We start from the raw sequence: 21259 nt of genomic DNA, 5'->3' as shown, positions 1-21259 counted from the left end.
GCTTTACCTTTGCCTTGGCTTGGTCCCCCACCACCACTTGAGTGACACCATCACTCCCAAAGATGCAGGATGTTGATGGAAGCGCCCCACCCCCCATTTTATCCCAGCTGCCAAAGTGTATCTCTTTGGGTGGGTTGGCTAGGCCTTCCCCACCCGCCCTCCGGGCTCTCTACCGGGCGGTGGTGGTGTCAGGGCCCGCCCCCATCAGTAGACCCTGGAGTTAACACTGTGTTGTGATACAGGAGGACGTCCTGCTCTCGGAGCCATTATCGCAGGCTCTGTGCAGACTCAGGAAGATGACACTGCAGTGGTTACACTTGAGGCACAATTTTAAGCTTTACTCTGCTACCCTGAGGGCTGGAAATGTTTTCTATCAAAAGCTCAGCTTCTGCTGTAGTCTCAGGTTCCAGAGGCGAGGACCCTCAGCGTGAGCCTGTAGTGCCTGTGCCTCAGTCCAGCCTGCCAGCCATGAAAAACTCACCAGCCGCGGCAGTGGCTCCTGACCACATGCACATGCCTGCTGCAGCAGTTATGTCAGGCTGCAGGTGCAGAGCTCTGCCTCTGGGGTGAATCTCTACTCTGTCCCCTGAGTCCTGTCCCTGCCGGCCCTGGCCAGCCGTGCATCCTGTAACCCCAACCAGCATGTTGGCTGCTCCAAACCCAGGCTCTTGTTTGCACGGAACTGAGCCTCTGAGCCATGGCAGTAGACTGATACAAGTTTGGCTTCCCAGGACACCTCGATGGGGGCAGGCTTAGGGCAGTGTGGCTGCATGGGATGGGACTTGAATCCATAGTTTTGAATGTTTGAGAGCCTTTGCATTTCATGCCCATTGAGCCTGGGCGTTGAATTCCTGGGGTTTGCAGGGTTGAATGGTAACATTGCTGCAAATACCTCCTCAGACCACAGAGACGCTGCAGGCTAGTGAGTTCTGGATAGGTCTTCAGGATGTCTCGCTGGTTCCCATGACCAGTTTGTTCAGTGCACGGACACAAGCATGTTGTTTCTAGCTGCCTGCCCTGCAAGAAGCTCTGGGCCCAGACAGTCAAGCAGGGCTCTTTGTGTGGGGTGCTGCAGAACCAGCAGAAGGCTGCTGCTGAACACACTGTGTCCTGGCTGTAGGTGTGCAGCCCCATTCGCCATCAGTGGAGACACAGGTGTCGGGGGGAACAATCAGAAGTCAATGAGGTTGCCCAGGTGTAGCTGAAGGGAGCTTTAGCCTCTGTTACTGGAGACAGGAACAGTCAAGCCTGACTCTGCTTGCAGGGCTCCCAGGGAGAAGAAACCTCTCTCTAGCTGCAAAGGGATCACGTTTGCTGCCATTGCCTGTGAGATGCCATGGATACAGAAGGCCAGGAGTCATTTCTGCAAGGTCATATGTAAGGCAGAGCCACCCTAGAAATATGCTTATTGAAAATACGTGTCATTTTAGATGGCCTATTGCACATGGCTGAGGTATGTGTGCAGCTGTGCCTGTGTGGGTGCAGTGAAATGTGCCTTCTTTGTAAAGCAGCGCTGCAGCAGTTGCATGTTGAGACAGCTGAAGGAAACCTGGAGACTTTTCTGGTCTGGAGTGCTGAGCTTTGCAGGTATCTTCCCGTAACTCTCTAAGTCTTTGTTATTTCAGCTTTTTCTCCCAGTGAAGAAATGACTCTGGATAGCACATGCCCTGACTTATGCTTAACCTCCTTGGTAAGTTTGGGGCTGTGTTGACTTGCTAAGATAAATGATAGGTCTGTAATCAGGCTCTCATTTTATGGCAGCCCAAGAGTCTGTATTCTTGAATCCTTAGTCCAGCCAATCAATTAAACACCAAATAGTGAGGAAATTAAGTGACTTTGAAGTGTAATAAATTTCAGCAATCTGAATCTTGCCCTCTTAAAAAGCACTGGTTGGTAATGTGCCCTAGTGGACAGCGCCTGGGACTGGGACTCAGGAGACCTGGGTTCTAGTCCTGGCTCTGTTACTGGTTTGCTCAGTGACCTTGGGCATGTCACTTCCCCTCTTTGTGTTCGTTTCCCCCCTTTAAAACAGGGGTAATGATCCATTCCTTTTATAAAACACTTTGAGATCTACTGATGAATATGCTGTAAAAGAGCTAGCTATTATTATTATTATTTACTATTAAATCCAGCTGACAAAAATTTGCTGAAACAGGAAAGCTTTTAAATGTTTCTCTAATTAACTGGGCAGCAATTAGACCTGCTCTTCATGACTGTGCCATATTTGTGAGCACTGCGTTGGAAGTTCTTAGTCAATGAGTAGCTGCTACACGCTGACTGGAAGATGGTGTCACCTATCATCTTTCTTCACACCTGCAGTGCTTTGCAGGAGCTGCTTTTGTAGGTTTTATGACTTTCTGCTAATCACTAGTCCTTAGTAAAGACACAGAAAGGCCAGTGGTGGATGTAATGGTGTTGTTTTCTGCTAATGCATAAAAAATGTCACAAGTAAAGAGATGTGAAGTTAGTGATAGATTATCCTTTTTTCCAGTAGTATATTAGACTTACGTACATTAAGTGGTAATTTTAAATCACTTTTCTTGTCAAAGATGTTAAAAGTTTCCTTCTTTAAAACAGTCACAGTGGCACCTGGAGGAATATGCTAATTATCTGGTGAAGCTGAGACAATTTCAAAAGACACTTATAGCTCTTGAATACCTAACAATTGCACCGGAGATCAGATCATAGCCCTAACCCCCTCTGCCTCTCTTTCTCCACACACACACTCTGCATGTTTGCACTGGGGTGCTGCTTTCTGGTCTAACAACTAGCCCCTGGGTGTGTGTCTAATGGACATAGTAATGGGGTGGGGAAGATGTACATGAGAAAACTTCCTTAATACTTAAAGCATTTTGCAGGTGAGTTAAGTGTAAAGCACCTCATAACTATTTTAAAAAACCACCATCACCACCATGAAAGACCTGACTTTCTCAGGGCTTTGTGGCACTTTCTGCCTAGTGTATGTATGTAAGTATGGTATCTGCATCAGATTATTTGGACACTCAGTAACAGTAATTGCACTAAGAGGATTTGCATGTGTCTTCTGATGGCTTGAAAATCAAATCCTGAAACTGGGTCTCACAACCGGTGAGAATAGGAAAAAAGTGACTTAAAACTACAGGTGGATCAAAAAACAATCTCTCAAAATCCAGTTCTGTTAAAAAGAGGAACTAGGAAAACCCAGGGCCTGCTCAGTATGATGCTGCAGACTGCATCACGTTTCTCATGTTGAGTTTCCATGAATTGCAGAGGCTGAGCACAGCTCCTTGTTGCTAATCTCCTACAAGGGAGGCCTCTTGGCCCAGTGCCTCACATTGTTGTTCATGTATTTTTAAATAGAGGAATGCGCAACGTTACTAGATTAAAGCAGCTGATGTTTTCAGATGGGACGTGGCTGCCACCTACTGCCAATTCAGGGGCCTCCCTCCTTCATTGTCTCCTTGTCCTAATTTAGCCTATCAGGAAATGAGCTCTTAAGCTAGGCTCCAGTCCTGTATCCAATAGAGTGTGGGTGCAGCTGCTCACCTGATTGCTATCAACTGGAGCCCTGGGGCCTTGGCAGAAGTAGTGGAGAAACCGCCTTAGGACTCTGAGAGCAGAAATCTACAGGTAAGGCAAAGGCAAAGCTCCCCTCCCACAGCCAGTGATAGATGGGAGTGGGACAGAGGGCACTGGCCAAATATTTTGGACAAAACTTTTTTTTCACCTGAAAGATACGTTTGGCTCAACTGAAACATTTTGTGAATGTGGCTCAAATTCACCAAATTGTTTTGACAGAAAAACAGAAAAAAAATTACATGAAAGTTTAGATGTTTTGTTCAACATTTGAAATGGAACATTTGATATTTTTTATTCAAAAATACTTTTTGTCCTGAATTTTGCTTCAGTTTTATGTCTTGAAAAAAAAGTTTAAAAAAAATCCTCAAATGAAATAAAATGTTTTGTTTCAGTTCAATCCAAATTGAATTTCTTTCTGGTTTGGTCATGGAAACACAAACTTTGTTGTTTGCACAGCTCTAGATATAGCGAGTCTTCCTGGGAACTTATTCATTTCTCCTGGTCCTCATATGTTAGAAAAGCTCTCCGCCTTTAATTATCCCAAAATAGGATCCACCTAGGAAGTTAAAACAGTAAGAAAGTGATTCATGTCATGTGAGACTCTCTGTCTAAGCACCAACAGATCAGCCAAGTTTGGGCATTCCACTCAATTAGAATAGAAATTAAAAGAGGTAAATGAGATTGTTAATCAGCTAGGCAGGAATCTCTCATAATTTGCATACATATAAAATCTTTTTCTCCCTCCCATCCTAGTTAAAAGGATGCCAGACAGTTCCCAAGCAGGGTAACCACCTGCTTTCCTAAGCAAAGTGGCTTATTGCACACTGTGAGTGGATGAAGAGACGGAGGGGAAGCTGTGAATTAACCAAACTAGAAGTAACTTGCTGTGAAATTTAAGATCAAACTGCCTGTTACCTCAAGAAATACAAACCACATGTTTTCACCCCAAACTATACACTTCTTTGCTTTGTAAATTAAATATACCATGTATAATCTGTTTTGCCCCAACAATATGTCTCATCCCAAATTAGAAGCTGCACTATAGAGTCAGACTACGTCTCTCTGTATGTGGGCAATGTTTCTTGTTCTGTTGCAAACCTAGATAGCATGAAATCCTTATATATAAGCAAAGAACGTATGAAGTATGACCCTCAAATTTGGAAGATTCTGAGGAATTTTGTTGGCTTTTCACTGTAAAAGATTGTGGCACTCTAGAAGTAACAGGAATTGTGTGGGACTAGGAAGAAGGAATGGTGAAAGACCTAAACCAGGGTATAATTTTGGATTGTTAAAAAAAAATGCTTAAAAAGGGGGAAACTCCAATTAACGGTCTGGGCTAATATTGAAATGCAATCTTTGGGATAAATCCAACATAAAAAGCTGCCGACAAGAAATGATAAAGAATTTTTTATACAACATTGCCATCTACTGGATCTCAATGGAAGCAGCAGAGAAATGCAGCAGCAATATGAGCATTCCTTTGACACCGATCCAGTGCACATTAGGCCTCCAACAAACCCAGAAATCAGGTTTTATGTAAAACTGAGGTCACCATGTGGGACCCCTGAGTTGACTGAACCCATAAGGAATCTTCAGAATCCCAGGTGTGATGGACACCTAGAAAAGCCAGGTGGAAAAGACCCTTCTCATATCCCTGAGCTAAGAGGATAAGAAGTGCTGAGATTTCATTTCAAAGATTGTATTTCTCCTTCCGTTCCTTTACATAAATAACTGGAGGTTATCTTGATGGTCTATGCTTTTTGAGACCTCAAACAATCATATTTTAGATTTTAATGACTGCATGGCTTTGCATGCTCGCCTTTATAAATCCAAGCAGATTTACTGTTTTAAATTTCTCTGAGGTCACTTTAAGCAATTGCTTTTGGTATTCTCAGCTTGCCACTTTTTGACAAATCCACTCAAGTAGCCAGGACCATGGTCTTAAAAGTGCCTCAGAGACAAGTGCATCCTTATGCCTTGGAGAAGTACAAGAAGAGTGATAAATGTGTGACTATTGAAGAACTCATGATTATCAGTAAATATAATGAGACGGTTTAGTGATTTGCATTGTTCCGTGGTGTAAATGCTGAGTCTCAACCCTACTCTTTGACAGTTGCTTGCAAATTTGTATTAGCACATTCTGTATGTCCCTAGAACATTGGCAAGCTTTGCACTTGATTGGTGAACTATTGATTATGTATTGATGTGGTTCTTGGTGAATCCATAAATTGTTGATTGGTTAAGAATAACCAAGTGTCCTGTTTTAAGAACTATTCAAGTTAAAAGATGACCTGAAAAGCACCTAGCATTAACTTTAGTAAGCTAATGGACTCAATAAAAAGGGGATACTCTGTAAGAGTCCATTCTAATATTGGCTGTAACACTCATTCAATTGGCAAACCTAGTTTTAGATTTCAGCTTTAAAATTTAACTGGCACCTTGGCAAATTCGTAAAGCTAACTCCCTTTCATGCATACAGACTTGAAAGGCATTCTGATAACTGAGAATCCAAAATCAGTTAATAGTGAAAGACGTGCACAGCATACCTAGCAGAGCTCAGCGATAACTTACAGCAAATAGTTCAACGTCGATCCTGTTGTTAGGGCGTTGGACTGAAACTTGGGAGAGCTCAGTTCATTTCCCAACTTGGACATGATTTTCCTGTGTGACCTTGGGCCAGTCACTCTCTGTGCCTCAGTTCCCACCTGTGACATGCAGATAGTACTTCCTTCACTTAGCTGGGGTGAGGATACAGTCGTTAATAGTAGGGAGGCTTGTCTTGGAGTTTGAAGATATGTGAACCATTGAAAAGCCTATAATAATTGCAATACAAATAGAGCAAGTACATTTGCGTGGAACACAGTTAAAAAGGTCTGTTAAAGGAGGGCGAAGCAAGCCCCGCAACATGCTGAATTGAACAGTCACTTTATCATCCTCTCATGGGAGAGCTGAACATGCTTTTCCTCCAGCAGAAATGCAGCCTCCTGAATCGGAAAAACACAGATCAGAACCTTCCCCTTATCTAGTCCTCTCCTCCTTTACTTCATCAAGCTGACATTCTGTACACAAATCTTTAAATCAAAGAGACACACTAGACAACACTGAAAACCAGATAAGGCAGAGAGAGACAGAGTTCCTACATGACAGTCTGCTTAATCAAGAGAATGAAAGGAGAGCAGACCAGACCAATAAAGCCCACGTATTGCACAGTAAACTGAACACATACATTAAAATCCAGAGAATGATGAGTTTTTCTGAAAACACAATAGATGGAATATATTAAATAAATATAATTAATTTAACACACCGGGATAAATGCCAATGCACCTGTTTCAGTTTCCAAGCACCTTTCTGCTCCCCGCTAGGCTGGACAACGACACTCCCCCAAAATCCCCTCTCTATACACTGATACAAACAAGTCATGTATCGCTTATCACCTTACCTTGTACCTGTTGGTTGGATCAAAACATTTCTATCCATCACCTGTCATCCCAACCTTCCCTGTTATCTTCAGGGAGTGTTTTTATACCACACTTGGTATAGGGGTGTGTTCTGGTACCACACTTCTGGAATGTGTTTACATGAGCACTTAGTGCCTAGGATTGCTTGTGTTTTTGTAGCACCAGCCCTATTCTTGCCAAGTTCATGTCTTGGATAGTGTTCCTGCAAGCAGGGCTCTGTTTTGTAACAGGGCAGGGCCTGACATGGCCTAACTTTGGTTAGTTCTGTTTTATATTAGTAGGGCTAGACTCTGTTTGGGTCTTAGGCCTTACACTGGGCCTTTTATACCAGGCCTCATGTCTCAGGCTCTCTCTTTCCACTACATTCCCCCAAATGTTTGTCTTTTTATGAGGAGGATGTTTTACCCATCGTCCTGGAAAAGCGTAATGTAAGGACTTCAGATGACGCAGTGGGCTAAACACTGTTATGTGGTCACCTTACTTTACCATCCAAACATTCACGCCCCATCTGCCCTTGGTCTGCACATTCCCTTGTACGACTGATGGACAGATTTTGTTTTCCAATTTTTTTTCAGTCCCTTATGGTGGGCCTGAGAATGTCAGGTCTGGGATTTTGATTGGGGAATGTAGCTTTATGATTGAACCTGTGCACTCCAAAATAATTAATATAAATGGGTATGATATGTAGTATATATGGGTATATATGTATAGCATGTATATGTACATATGACACTACCTCCTATCCAAACATATCATGTAAAAGCCCATTGTGTTGTAAATCACATTTCAGTTTCGTCCATTACCATGGTTCTGTTAATAGCCATATCCAATCATTTCCCAACCTGGTGTTGTAGTTATGGCCCTTTTACTTTGGTACCACAGATAGCAACATACTTTTATTATGGCATTTATAGTTACTGCCTTTAGTAGTAGTAATAGTAGTAGTAGTAGGCGGCTGTGTGTTTTGAAGTACTGGGTAGGCAATATTACAGTGTGTCACACAGTGCTAGGTACAGAAGAAGTAAAGCAGACATTTGGAATGGTGAATACCAGTGAGGCCTTGTACTGTCCATCAGTGTTATGGGTTACCCCTACGGCTGGTTTTCACTCTCTGGTAAGGCTTGCTGGGTGAGACACCAGTAGTTGACAAGGATCTAGTTGTTTCTTCTAGGTAACCTACTGAATGGACAGTACCCAATTTATCCAATATTGCTGTGTCAAGATTTAGTATTGATACCCAGACAGTGAACAAGATTGTTTGGAGTAACACGTGCCTCAGTTAAGATGCAGTACCACTGACCCCAAACTGTGACTAGTACCAACAGGGGGTTTGTTTACACAGTTTGTAGTTACCATGTAACTTAATTTCTTTACCAATTTGTTTTTTTCCTTGCCTTCAAGTTGTTTGCTGCCATTAGTTTAATTTTTACCAGGGAGTTGGTGAATCAGTTTAGCCATGCTTTGCACATTGTAAATGGTGTACAGCAATAACACAGTAATACGGCACCAATAGTTGCTTTTACACAGTAGCCAAATTTTAAATTTTTAGCATCAAAATATGGATGAACCACAATAACATGAACTCACTTTGTCTCATAATATACAGCTTAAATGATAGTTAGACCTGGTCTAGCTAGTGGTTTTTAGCTGGTTGCCTATTTAAATGTCTGTATATGGCAGACTGAGGTGTAGTTGACCAATCTGTTATGAAGTACTTCATTTTTCTATTCTTGATGTCCAGGGGTTTCTTCACTGTGCGCTGATATCTTCTGATGTATTTGGTCTCTGGGATGCACCCTTAAACAGCTTAAGTTAGTTAACATAATAATGTTTTTGCATGTTTGTTTTACATTTCTCTTGTTTTCAAATACCAAACTTAATACACAGATTAACTTAGTTTGTTTATGATGTAATAGATTGTTTACGATGTCTTTTATAACACAAGATATATTTTTGCAATTTTTGTATAAACATTCATTTGCACTTTTGGTGCATTATTAATATTTCATACTAAATATAATGCTTAACTGCTAAAATAGATGCTCACAATCTTCTATGAGAAGGTCTATTTTTTCTCCTACTGAGCACTCTGTTTTAGCAAAAGAGTTGGTAACATAACTCTAAAAAGCGTGGGTAAAAATTAATTTGATTGTGATACCAATTCCACTTTTGTTAACTTTTTAGAAGCACGAACTTTAACAATCGTTACTTCCCTTTAACATAAAATAAAAGAAAAGTGTATAAAAATTAAACCAAACTGAATTTTAAATGCAGGTCTACGCAAACACTCTGAGGATATTAAACATTTATGACACTTGCCTGTACTTGGGAGACAAAGGTGGAAACCTGTTGAAATTCTTTGGTTAGCTTTACATTTTGCAACATAACCAGACATACATATATAGTTATGCTTTTAAACTATTTTGCTATAACTTTTTATAATTATATTTTAATACTTTAGAAATGTGTTTGCACCTTTATTAAAATTCAAACAAGAAATTGACATTTTGCTAATATTACTTTCAATTAATGTTGAGGTTTCCCCTTACATTTTTTTCCTTTGAATAAAAAAAAAAATCTGTTATTAATAAAATAATTATTTTTGTTTGTAATTGCATTATTTGTTGAGACAAAAATATATGTGCATGTGTTTATAAATTAGGCCTTTTTGAGGTTTTCAAAAAATATATAATTGGTATCATGATTGTTATATCCCCAACCACAATGTTAAAATAATGTGGTACCACTTACATTAAAAATAAAAGTATAAAATTGACTTTTGTTGCAACAAAATGAAAACCAAAAAAATGCAGTGACCTGACACACACAAAATACAGCCCAGAACAATATACAAAATATACAGCACAAACATACAATTAAAGAGGAATGGAGAGAGAATTATATTTATAACTATACAAGAGAAGACACCAAGAGCTTAGTTATTAAAGCAATGCAGTTTAAAAAACAGAGACATAAACAAGAGTTAAACATTTAAATAGGCAAGGGAGGTCCCTGATGATTGGAAAAAGGCAAATATAGTGCCCATCTTCAAGAAAAGGAAGAAAGAGGATCCAGAGAACTACAGACCGGTCAGCCTCACCTCAATCCCTGAAAAAATAATGGAGCAGGTCCTCAAGGAATCCATTTTAAGGCACTTGGAAGAGAGGAAGGTGATCAGGAACAGTCAACACGGATTCACCAAGGGAAAGTCATGCCTGACCAACCTGATTGCTTTCTATGAAGAGGTGACTGGCTCTGTGGATGTGGGGAAAGTGGTGGATGTGATATACCTTGACTTTAGCAAAGCTTTTGATACAGTCTCCCACAGTATTCTTATCAGCAAGTTACAGAAGTATGGGTTGGATGAATGGACTATAAAATGGATAGAGAGCTGGCAAGATCATCTGGCTAGATCAATAGCTCCATGTATAGATGGCAGCCGGTCACAAGTAGAGTGCCCCAGGGTTGGTCCTGGGCTGGTTTTGTTCAAAATCTTCATTAATGATCTGGAGGATGGGGCGTATTGCACCCTCCGCAAATTTGCAGATAACACTAAGCTGGGGGGAGTGGTAGATACCCTAGAAGGCAGGGATAGGATACAGAGGGACCTAAACAAATTGGAGGATTGGGCCAAAATAAATCTGATGAGGTTCAACAAGGACAAGTGCAGAGTCCTGCACTTAGAAAGGAAGAATCCCATGCACAGCTACAGACTGGGACCAACAGGCTAGGCAGCAGTTCTGCAGAAAAGGACCTGGAGGTTACAGTGGACAAGAATCTGGATATGAGTCAACTGTGTCCCCTTATTGCCAAGAAGGCTAACAACATATTCGCCTGAATTAGGAGGAGCATTTACTGCAAATCGAAGGAAGTGATTATTCCCCTCTGTTCGGCATTGGTGAAGCTGCATTTAGAGTATTGTGTCCAGTTTTGGGCCCCTCACTACAGAAAGGATGTGGACAAGTTGGAGAGAGTCCAGAGGAGGGCAGCAAAAATGATTAGGGGGCTGGAGCACAGGACTTATGAGGAGAGGCTGAGGGAACTGGGCTTGTTTTGTCTGCAGAAGAGAAGAATGAGGGGGAATTTGATAGCAACCTTTAACTACCTGAAAGGGGGTTCCAGGGAGGATGGAGCTAGGCTGTTCTCAGTGGTGGCAGATGACAGAACAAGGAGCAACGGTCTCAAGTTTCAGGGGGGGAGGTCTAGGTTGGATATTCGGAAAATGTTTTTCACTAGGAGGGTGGTGAAGCACTGGAATGGGTTACCTAGGGAGGTGGCGGAATCTCCATCTTTAGAGGTTTTTAAGCTGAGGCTTGACAAAGCCCTGGCTAGGATGATTTAGCTGACGTTGGTCCTGCTTTGAGCAGGCGGTTGGACTAGATGACCTTCTGAGGTTCCTTCCAACTCTAGTATTCTATGATTCTAAGTTATTTCCTTTGTATTTAAAACTTTTAATAAGAATTGATAAAAATCATATTACATTATTTGCCCCTTTTGTTGTATTAATTTAGTAACTTAAGGCATTTTCATTACTTTATATTTCTTTATTTTAAAGCTTTGCTATGTGGCAATAAGGAAAGCTCATGTTTCAAATATTAGTCAGAGGTAAGGATTAGAAGCAGTCTGCATTTCTGTTGTTTGGCAACCATATCATCAAGAATGTTAGGAGTATTTCCAGCTGTTGCATTCCTGAAGGATTAAAATGATTAATTTACTGGAGGTATTTAAAGCAAAGATTTTACTTGTTTTTCTCTTTTGTTTTTGTTTTGTTTTTGTTTTCAGTTACTTTGTCTTTTCCAGCATGGTGGTTTCTATACTAACAATAACTTTAAAAAAAAAGAAAGTATAGGTGAGGAGAGGTTGGGGAGAGTGGAGAAAAGCAACCTAGGAAGGAGGGGTATCTGAACCAAAAGAGAGATCTTAAATTACAGGCAGCATAAGTGAGTTTAGCAAACTGAGAGAGGATATCAAGGAAAACTTAACCAGAATGTAAAAATATTTAAGAAAGACGGTTGGGGCTCCATGGGTTAAAGCCATGGGTGGAATTTGGGGGGGCTTTGGAGGGGTATTGCCCCCCCCAAACTTATGATGACTTTTTTAGTTGAACAAAATGCAAATTAATAATAAAAACATATTTGTACACAATTGTGTGATCCCTAATGTAAGGGACAAAACCAGCCAGAATCCAACTGTTCCTCTTATTTCCGCCCTTCACAGTAGGTATTGCGGTATTTGAAAATGATACATCCGTTCAATGGACAGCCCAGTCTTTTCAATGCGAGTACACCATGTTTGAGTGAATGCTAATCTAAAATAACTCACAAGTTCCAGTAGAGTAAAATAATTTGATGTGTCTGCAAGAGCTATGCATGTGTGTGTGATCTGTGTGTGATCCATGTGTCTCTGTGGCTGTGTGCACGCGAACATGAGCTGTGTGTGTGTCTCTGTGATCCGTGAGTGTGCCTCTGTGATCTGTGTGTTTCTCTGTGGCTGCGGGGGGGGGTTGTGATCCATGTGTGTGGGTGTGATCTGTGCTGTGCGTGTGCGAGCTCTGCTCCACTTTGCTCCCCTGCCCCACACAATAGCTGCCTGGCGGGACTAAGGAGTGTGACATCATATTGCAGGCCCGTGGTTGGCTGAGCCAATTGGGTCCAAAGGCAGTGGGATGGGGCTACGGGTTGAGTTCAAAGGCCAGGCAGCGGGACTCAGTCGGGGAGGGATAGGCGCAGGGGGCGGCGGACATACGCTGTGCAGAGGGGCCGGCAAGGGACGCCCAGATCCCACTCACCTGGTCGCAGTCCCAGGATGCCACCCCCTGGAGCCGGGGCCCAGTGCACTGGGCAAAGAGGGGCCCCGGGGGTGGAAGGCAGATGCCATGGACTGGGAGCCCTGGCTAGAAAATCTGCCAGCTCAGGAGACCCCAGGCCAGGGGCAGTGGGGCTGGGGGCCGCTCAGGTGAGACCCGGGGTGGGGGTGGCTCTGTGCATCCTACCTGGCCTGGAGGGGAGGAGAATGGCTGGTCCCCAGATGCTGAATGGGGGAAGGTCTGGTTGGGGAGCAGGAAGCCCCCCAGCTGAGGTCACTTTCTGAAGGAGGCAAGTGAGTGGGGCCAGAGCCGCCTGTGGGAGCAGCGTGGGCTGGCAACCCAAGCCAGAACTCCTGAGTTCTCTTCCCGGCTCTAGCCTGGGACAACCCCCTGGGCATGGAAGGGGGTGGAGGGGTCATGCTCCCCTCATGATATGCCCTAATCTCCTTCCCCCCCCAATTAATCAGTCAAATGCCACCTATGGTTAAAGCAGTTGGGGACCTGCACCCCCAGTTTTTTAGCCTCGTTCTGAGAGGAGAGTTGGGGTTGTGACCTGCTCTTGTAAAACTTGAATTTATTCCCCCAGTGTCTTTTGCTTTTGTCTGCATGTCAAACAGATGGCAGGAGTGCCCTTGCCTGCTGCAGTTATCTGTTTCTGGGCAACTCCATGTGTTAATGCATCAATTTTAGGTGTTAAATTGTTTATTCTCAGTTTTAAACTTTGAATTTTTTGATCCACTCCCCTGCAATCAAGTCACAACTCCTGTCTCCTAATGAGCTCTGTGAACTGTTCCTTTTTCCCCTTCATCTGATTTATCAATCCAGTGAAAGTATTGTTTGCTACTTCTCCCTCCTGCACAGTTCCTTGTCCTGTTCTGACAGGTGCCAATTTAAGTCTCTGTTTAGGTTTTAGCGGAACCTGGTTCTCATCATATGGTGATGGTTGCAATGCAGTGGCCCCTATTTCATTTTTTAACTATGCTAGGGCTGCCTTTTTCCACTTCAGTTGCCGTTCTTCAGGCACAGGGTAACCTGAAGCCTGCTGTTGACCACAAATATTCATAACAGGGGATGGCACATCTCTTTTTTGCAGATTCTTTACAGCTGTTTAGAACATAAGAACAGCCATACTGGGTCAGACCAACGGTCCATCTAGCCCAGCATCCTGTCGTCCAGCAGTGGCCAATGCCAGGTGCTTCAGAGGGAATGAACAGAACAGAAAATCATCGTGATCCATCCCCTATCACCCATTCCCAGTTTCGGGCAAACAGAGGCTTGGGACACTTCAGAGCATAATTTTACATTCCTGCCCATCCTGGCTAATAGCCATAGATAGATCTAACATCCACAAACGTGTCTAGTTCTTTTTTTGAACCCTGTTAGTCTTGGCCTTTACAACATGCTCTGGCAGGGAGTTCCACAGGCTGACTGTGTGTTGTGTGAAGAAATACTTCCTTTTGTTCATTTTAAATCTGCTGCCTATTCATTTCATTTGATGACCTCTTGCTCTTCTGTTATGAGATGGAGCAAATCACACTTCCTTATTTACTTTCTCCACAGCAGTCCTGATTTTATAGACCTGTACCATACCCCCCTTAGCTGTCTCTTTTCCAAGCTGAAAAGTACAAGTCTTATTAGTTTCCAGTGTTTTATTCTCTTCTTGTGCTTGCTGAAACATATAATGCCTCTGGACTGCTTGCCGCTCTGATAGGATACATTATTAAACTATGTGGGGATTTGCCAGGAAGGTTGAGAGGGTTCCCCAGCTCGTAGCTTTCTGCCATGTTAGATCACAATTTCTACAGAGGACAGTTCGCCTACTTACCAGATCAGTGGTTGGGAATAAACATGGTTGGGATCAGTGCCAGTATTGTCAGCTGTTGTCTGCGTATGTGTGTTCTTTCTGTGTGCTGTCCCAGCTCTGCGCAGGTAGCTGACACAGCAGACCTCCGTTAAGCTGCCCAAAAAGACCCTATACTTGGTTCAGTAGCAAAGGCACCTGGCCAGATGTATTGTCAATGAAGCACGGTAATAGCACCCGGCAGACTCTACAGGGATACGAAGACGTGGCAATGGACACAGCTCAGTGAACGGTGGGAATTTCCATTCCCCCTCTAGGCCAGACCCCCTCACCTCCCGAAACCCCTCTTCATATACTGATACAAACAAGTTAAGTTTTGCCCCTCAGATGTGGTTAATTACCACCCTTTACCTTCTACGTGTTGATTCGATCCAAACATCCCTACCCATCATACTGTCATCCTGATCTTATCTTTAGGAGGGGTCTGTGGGTCCCTGTTATCTTCGTGGGTTGTGTTTATACCATACGTGGTAGTGGAGTGTTCTGGTACCAACCTTCTGCAATGTGTTGACGTGAATACTTAGTGCCTAGCATTGCTTATGCTTTGCAGTGCCAGCCCTGTCCTTGCCAGGTTCCTGTATGGGATGCTTTGCTAACTCTGCTTTATATCAGCAGGGCTTGACTCTGCTTGCGCCTTAGGCCTTATACTGGGCCAATTATACCAGGCTGGATGTCTCAGGATCTCTCTTTCTACTCCACAGTGCATTGGTTTTCATTTAGCTTTGGCCCTGATGTATTCAGGTTGTAGAAATCCTTTACTTTCTCGAGACAGTCCCTCCTCTAGGAGTGTCTGGTTTGAGCCATTTATGAAAGCATAGTTGTGCTGCTGCTGTGAAGATTAGGAAAACGTATTTCATCTTGTTTTTGCTTTCAGACTTTGTCAGGCTTGTTATGTGTATCAGGGAGTTGAAAGTGGATTCCCAGTCTCCTGTCTCTGATGGTCCTTTTCTGTACTTTGACCAGAAGTGGGGTAGAGCGGAACATTCCCAAATCGTGTGGAGAGATTTTGGCATATCCCATGTGCGGGTGGGTTTGATTTCCGGGATCTCAGAGATCTGGCCCAGGGACTGCTCTGCAGGCAGGAGAGGCTGTATGTTTGGGTTTTATTTCAGATCTTGGGGAGCTCTGCTTTTCCCCATCTCTTTTTAAGGTTGTCCATGTCACCAGCTTTGCCAATGAGGTTGGCTAAGAGATATTAATAGATCTTTGTCTATTTTTACTGTTTTGAACAGATAGCATGTTTGCCCAATACATTAGTGAATTCTCCCTGTACTGGGAGGACAGTGGAGCTGGCAGGCACCAGGCAGGGATGTATGCTGCCCGCCCCAGGACACCCCCTGCATGCCTGGGCATTTGAAGGGGCGCTGTGGCTGAGCATCACTGTCCTAGGAAAGCCGTGAATAAACATGCATCCTTGTGAGCTCATGTGCACCTGCACTGCATACCAAATACAGGATCTACATTCAGCACCCCCGAGTCACCTACCTGTCTGTCACACCAGTGCCAGATACTTCATTGTTAAGAAACACAGCAGAGTGACATCCTTCACAGGTGGCATGTGCCGGACTGATGGCACTGCACCAGATAGCTTGCCTCATGGATGCTGCAGCCTCCTCCCCACAGGCCTGCTTGTGGAGGGAGGACCTGTGAGCACACACATCACTTGGTAAGACCCTGCCAGGGCCACAGCATCAGAAGTAAAATAACCCCTCTGCCCTTCTCTGCCCTTCCTCCGAATACTCCAGAGCCCGCTTGCCCCAGATTTGCCTACTCAGTCCCTTTCACTATGTGTGCCTGCTAGCTTCACAGTTGCTGCAGTATCAGGGATGTTAGAAACTCGTTACTAGGCAACCGCAGACTGAATGGTGGAGTTCCAATTCCTGTCAGATGAAACTGAGAGGAGAAAGATCATGACATCAGTGGGTTTCCAGATTTCTCTTTTTTAATTGACAATGCAGTATGGAGAGAGAGGAGGAATCCTTGACTCATGCTGAGAGGAGATGGCGGGCAGAAAATCACCCCCAGTAGAATCCCCAGAACAATAATAATTAAATAATGGGAGAAGTGAGAGATACAGGAGCAGAGGGCTCTCAGAAATGAAGGGAAAATAACTGACAAATAGGTGACAAATACATGAAATTAGTGAATCTGCATATGTGCATGTGTGTGTGTGAAGCAGAATTTCACACACAAACCATACAACCAAGACCACAACAATCACAACAATAGCAATAACAAATTAAAGCAAATGCAGCAGAAATTATTTAGAATGAAACTGTGCATTCCTGTTAGGCAGAGACATCTATTAGAAACATGAAGGGTCATTATCTGCTACTTGCTGTGGGTCACAGCACTCTGAAGGGAATGTCAGGGTTGGATTTACTTGTGCCATGTCCTTTGAAAGATTTGGACCCCTTCGGGAGAAGTAAAAGGAAGCGGTGGGTAAGCAAGCTGTGGCCCCGGGACGGCTGTGGTTGCTATGCACTGGTCCGACTGAGCTGGTGTGGGCCTTATGCAGTCTGTGTTTCTTTAGTGTTTTATATATATTAAGTTTAAGAAAACCTCAGTATTAAAATCTTCCCTTTCCACTTAGCACCTAACCAGCAAACCTTAGTAGCTAACTTTATTAGAAAGAGATGAGAGATACGTTAGAAAGAGATTTAGGTGGGGTTGGCCCTGCTTTGAGCAGGGGGTTGGACGACATGACCTCCTGGGGTCCCTTCCAGCCTCATATTCCATGGGGTGGGGCATGCCCTCAATAAGGTAACAAGTCAAGTCCCACGGCACACTGGGGCACATGTGTCCTTGCTCTTGAGATGATGAGTGAAAAGTAAAGCCCCCCCCCCCCCTCCCCCCGGTACACACTTCAGGGCAGAGCTCTTCAATTTGTGGGCATGCCCCCCGAGGGGGCATGGGGGAATGTTTGGGGGCATGGCTGGGCCCGGGTCCACGCCCATGGAGGGTAGGGAGGGAGCGCCACCCAGCCCCACTCTGCTCCGGGCCTGGCCACAGCCTCAGCCCCTACTCCTGGCTGCGGCAGGCCGGTCTCACACCCACCCCACACACACACCAGCGGCTACAGCACCTGATCGCGGGCCCCCCTCCCCGGCAGCCGCAGCACCCACGCCTAGTCTCAACACCCAGGCCTTGCCTCTGCTTGCGGCCTCAGCGCCTGGCTCCTGGCCGTTGGCGGGGCCCCTGGAGTTCCCCAGGGACAGCCTCGGTCCCGGCCCAACAGTGGCCCCACTCCCCTCCTCGGTTGGGGGGAGGGGCAGAAAGGGGCGTGGACAAGGCTAAGGCAGGGTGTGGGGGTCAAAAGTTTGAGGACCACTGCTCTAAGGAGCTTGAAGTGTTTCTAGAAATAGAAGGTGTCGTGGGCGGCAGGTATAAGAGGTCAGCAAAGGCTTACCCTGCCCTAGCACAGCTGCTGTCAGACACCTGGGCCATGGTGGCTCCACCTCTTCCGGTCCCTGCTCTGCCCCTTCTCCGAGGACCCCACTACCTGCCACTGCCTGGCTCCTCCTCTCTCCTCCAGTCCACCCATCCTCTCCGGAGGTACCCACCGCTCGCCATGTGCGTCCTTCCTCACCCCTCATCCCCATGAGATCTCCCCTGCCTGCCACTCACCGCCTCCCTCCTCCATGGTCCATCTCCTTCCCCTCACGAGACCCCCACCCACCATGTCCTTCCTCATCCCCCTCCCCCACAAGACACCCCACACACACTCACCGCATCCCTCCAATGGTGTGGGGTCCGGCCAAGCACTGGAGGGAACAGGACCTGGGGTGGAGTGGGGGTGGACTGCGGGCAGCACAGGGAGCAAGCCTCCCCCAAGGGAAGCTTCACCCGCCACCCATGGAAGGTGTAATTTTGCAAGTCTGACATCCTGTATAACACAGGCTAGAGAGCTTCTCCAAAATAATTCCTAGAGCAGATCTCGATTGAAGAGCCCATTATTACATATTTGTTCCCCACAGAAGTACTTATAGACTGGGATCAAGTTATCCCTTAGCCTTCTTTTTATTAAGCTAAACAAAGGAGCTCTGTGATTCTGTTACCATAAGGATTGTGTGCTAAACCTTCAATCATTCTTGTGGCTCTTCTCTGAACCCTCTCCAATTTATCAACATCCTCCTTGAATTCTGGTTACTGGAACTGGACTCAGCAGTCACATCAGTGCCAGATACAGAGGTAAAATAGCTTCCCTGCTCCTACGCAAGATCCCTTTCTTTATGGATCCCAGGATCACATTAGCCCTTCTCACTTCAGCAGCACACCGGGACTTCTCATTATCCTCCTCAACTCCCAAATCTTTTTTCAGAGTAACTGCGTCCCAGGATAGAGTTTTCCAGTGTGTAAGTAGGGCCAACATTCTCTGTTCCTAGATGTACATGTTCAAATTTAGCCATATTAAAACACATATTGTTTCCTTGCACCCACTTTGCCAACCCATCTAGGTCATTCTATATCCGTGACTTGTCCTCTTCATTATATACCTCTCCCACATGGTTTGTATCTGCAGATTTTATCAATGATGACTTTGTATCAATGACCTGTCCTTCATTATATACCTCTCCCACATGGTTTGTATCATTTATCAATGATGACTTTAATCAGTGTGTCCTCTTCATTATATACCTCTCCCACATGGTTTGTATCTGCAGATTTTATCAATGATGACTTTGTTTTCTTCCAGTTCATTAATAAAAATGTTAAATGGCATAGGGTCAACAACCAATTCCTGCAAAAACCCACTCAAAACACACCCTGTCACTGGTGATTCCCTGTTCACAATTACGTTCTGAGGCCTATCAGGTAGTCGACTTTTAATCCATTGAATGAGTGTCATGTTAATTTTATAACTTCCTAGTTTTTTATTCAAAATGTCATGTGACATCAAATCAAACTCTTTACAGAAGTCTAAGTGTGTTACATCAACACTGCTACCTTTATCAACCAAACTTGTTATTTCATCTAAAAGAGATATCAAGTTAGGTTGACGTGATCTATTTTCCAAAAACCCATGATGATATAGTTCTGTGGTAATTCTTTCTAGTTACAAAACCGGGTCAAAGCCCACGACTCCCAAAGTTGCCTTTGGATCTCTATTATCCATGCACAACAAAGAGTACAGGACCTCCCTTATGTGGTGCAGGAATCTGATACTCAGAGGAGGAAGCAAGTCCTGCTTTCTGAGTGTATCGAAGGGCCCGGTCTGAAATGAAGGGTGGGTAATTTTCTGTTAACAGGCAGTTTTAAAGTGTGAAAAACAGCAAGTTGGAGGTCACTGTCCCAGGTTCAATGTGTGGTAAGTGGGGAACTGGGGCAGTGTAACAAGGTGGCTAGAAGCCTGGGCCTGCCAAGCGTGGTCACTAAGGAGACCCATCTGAGCAGGGATCACCTGGTTCCCCATAAAGGGCAGCTGCAGGGAGGATGGGAAGGCTTAGGAAGCTGTAGTGAGGCTGCAGAGAGTGATCAAGGCTCCTGCATGGAAGAGCCAGAGACAAGGGGAGATCAGGGTTGTGCCCAGGCTAAGGCGGAGGAGAAGACTTGTGTTTATTTCTCCATGTCCGTAAATCTGACCCTGTGGAGGGCAGTTGTCACTGGACTCGTGCAAGCCAGTGGGGAATGGATTGAAGAAGCCCTTTGAAGGAGGAAGGGGCAGAAGAGGAATAGGAGGCAAGCAGCCTGCAGAGCAGAGCAACCTCTGGCCAGGAGGGGAACATGCGAGGCAGCTGGCCCAGAGACAAGCAGCTTGAGAGCATGAGTCAAAGTAGAACAAGAAAGACTTGATTTGTCTCTCGCAGGGTGTAACAGAGACTGATCCCAAAAAGCTTGGAGCAAAGTTCCTGAGAGTGTGGCAAACACTGAAGCGACAGCCAATTGGGCAGGTAGTGGGCAGCTTCAACTTCCCAGGGTGCTGTGACTCAGTGGGCCAGAATCACCAAGAGGAGCACCTCTGCAGCCAGTGAATTACCCCTGTGCCACACTGGGGACTGGGAGAGGAGAATCAGGCTCTCAAGATGCAGTATAAGCAGAGAGGATCTTCTGGCGCTTTCAAAAACATGCTCTTAACAAATGAACCCCTTTCCATTCTTGTCAGGGAGTTCAGCCTTTGGTTCTACACAGCCTGGCAGCATGAGACTGATTCAGGCAACCAGCAGACCTAGAATGCCTTGGGATTTTCCAGCCTTTGGTAATGCTTCTGCCTGTCTGTTTCTCCTTATTTTTAGCATGATTAACAAGCATCTTGAGAAATTCTGGTGAGCTATCTTGTTTTGCTTTTGGCTGAATTCAGAGTTGCCCCTTCTGAGGAATGTTTCCTGTTTTATGGCAAGCCCCAGGCAGCTGAGAGATGAATCCTGTAACAAATGGCCATTGCTCAGCCATGCTAGCTGTACACAGACCCCACTTTTTCTCCTGCATGCAGGTTGCAGATGCACCAGTAACCAGACTGCTCTGCCTGCATAGCCATACAGCAGTGTCTTTGAAAGGACTGAGGTGTCACGGTTAGAGCTGTGTGAACAACCAGTTTTGGGTTAGTGGCTGATGAGGGTCAACTTAAAACAATTG

The 21259-nt window shown here is 44.7% G+C and overlaps 1 long non-coding RNA gene across 6 annotated transcripts in view; it reads left to right on the top strand.

Moving 5' to 3' along the window:
• The first annotated feature begins 857 nt into the window (after nucleotides 1–857).
• Nucleotides 858–21259, top strand: part of LOC137157683 (uncharacterized) — a 79227-nt gene continuing 58825 nt past the window's right edge. For 2 of the 6 annotated variants that reach the window (XR_010921180.1, XR_010921176.1), the window contains exons 1-2: nucleotides 858–1377; nucleotides 1512–1587. This is a non-coding gene — a long non-coding RNA (uncharacterized lncRNA). Of the gene's footprint in view, nucleotides 1378–1400; nucleotides 1588–3519; nucleotides 3610–21259 lie in introns of those variants that run through there. The other 4 variants (XR_010921178.1, XR_010921177.1, XR_010921181.1 and 1 more) reach the window with 3 other exon arrangements.

Source organism: Emydura macquarii, unplaced genomic scaffold (assembly GCF_026122565.2).
Source record: "Emydura macquarii macquarii isolate MOO-44397 ecotype Brisbane River unplaced genomic scaffold, CSIRO-AGI_Emac_v2 contig_1551, whole genome shotgun sequence".
NCBI classification, from domain to species: Eukaryota; Metazoa; Chordata; order Testudines; family Chelidae; genus Emydura; species Emydura macquarii.
This window is presented reverse-complemented; position numbering and strand designations above follow the sequence as displayed.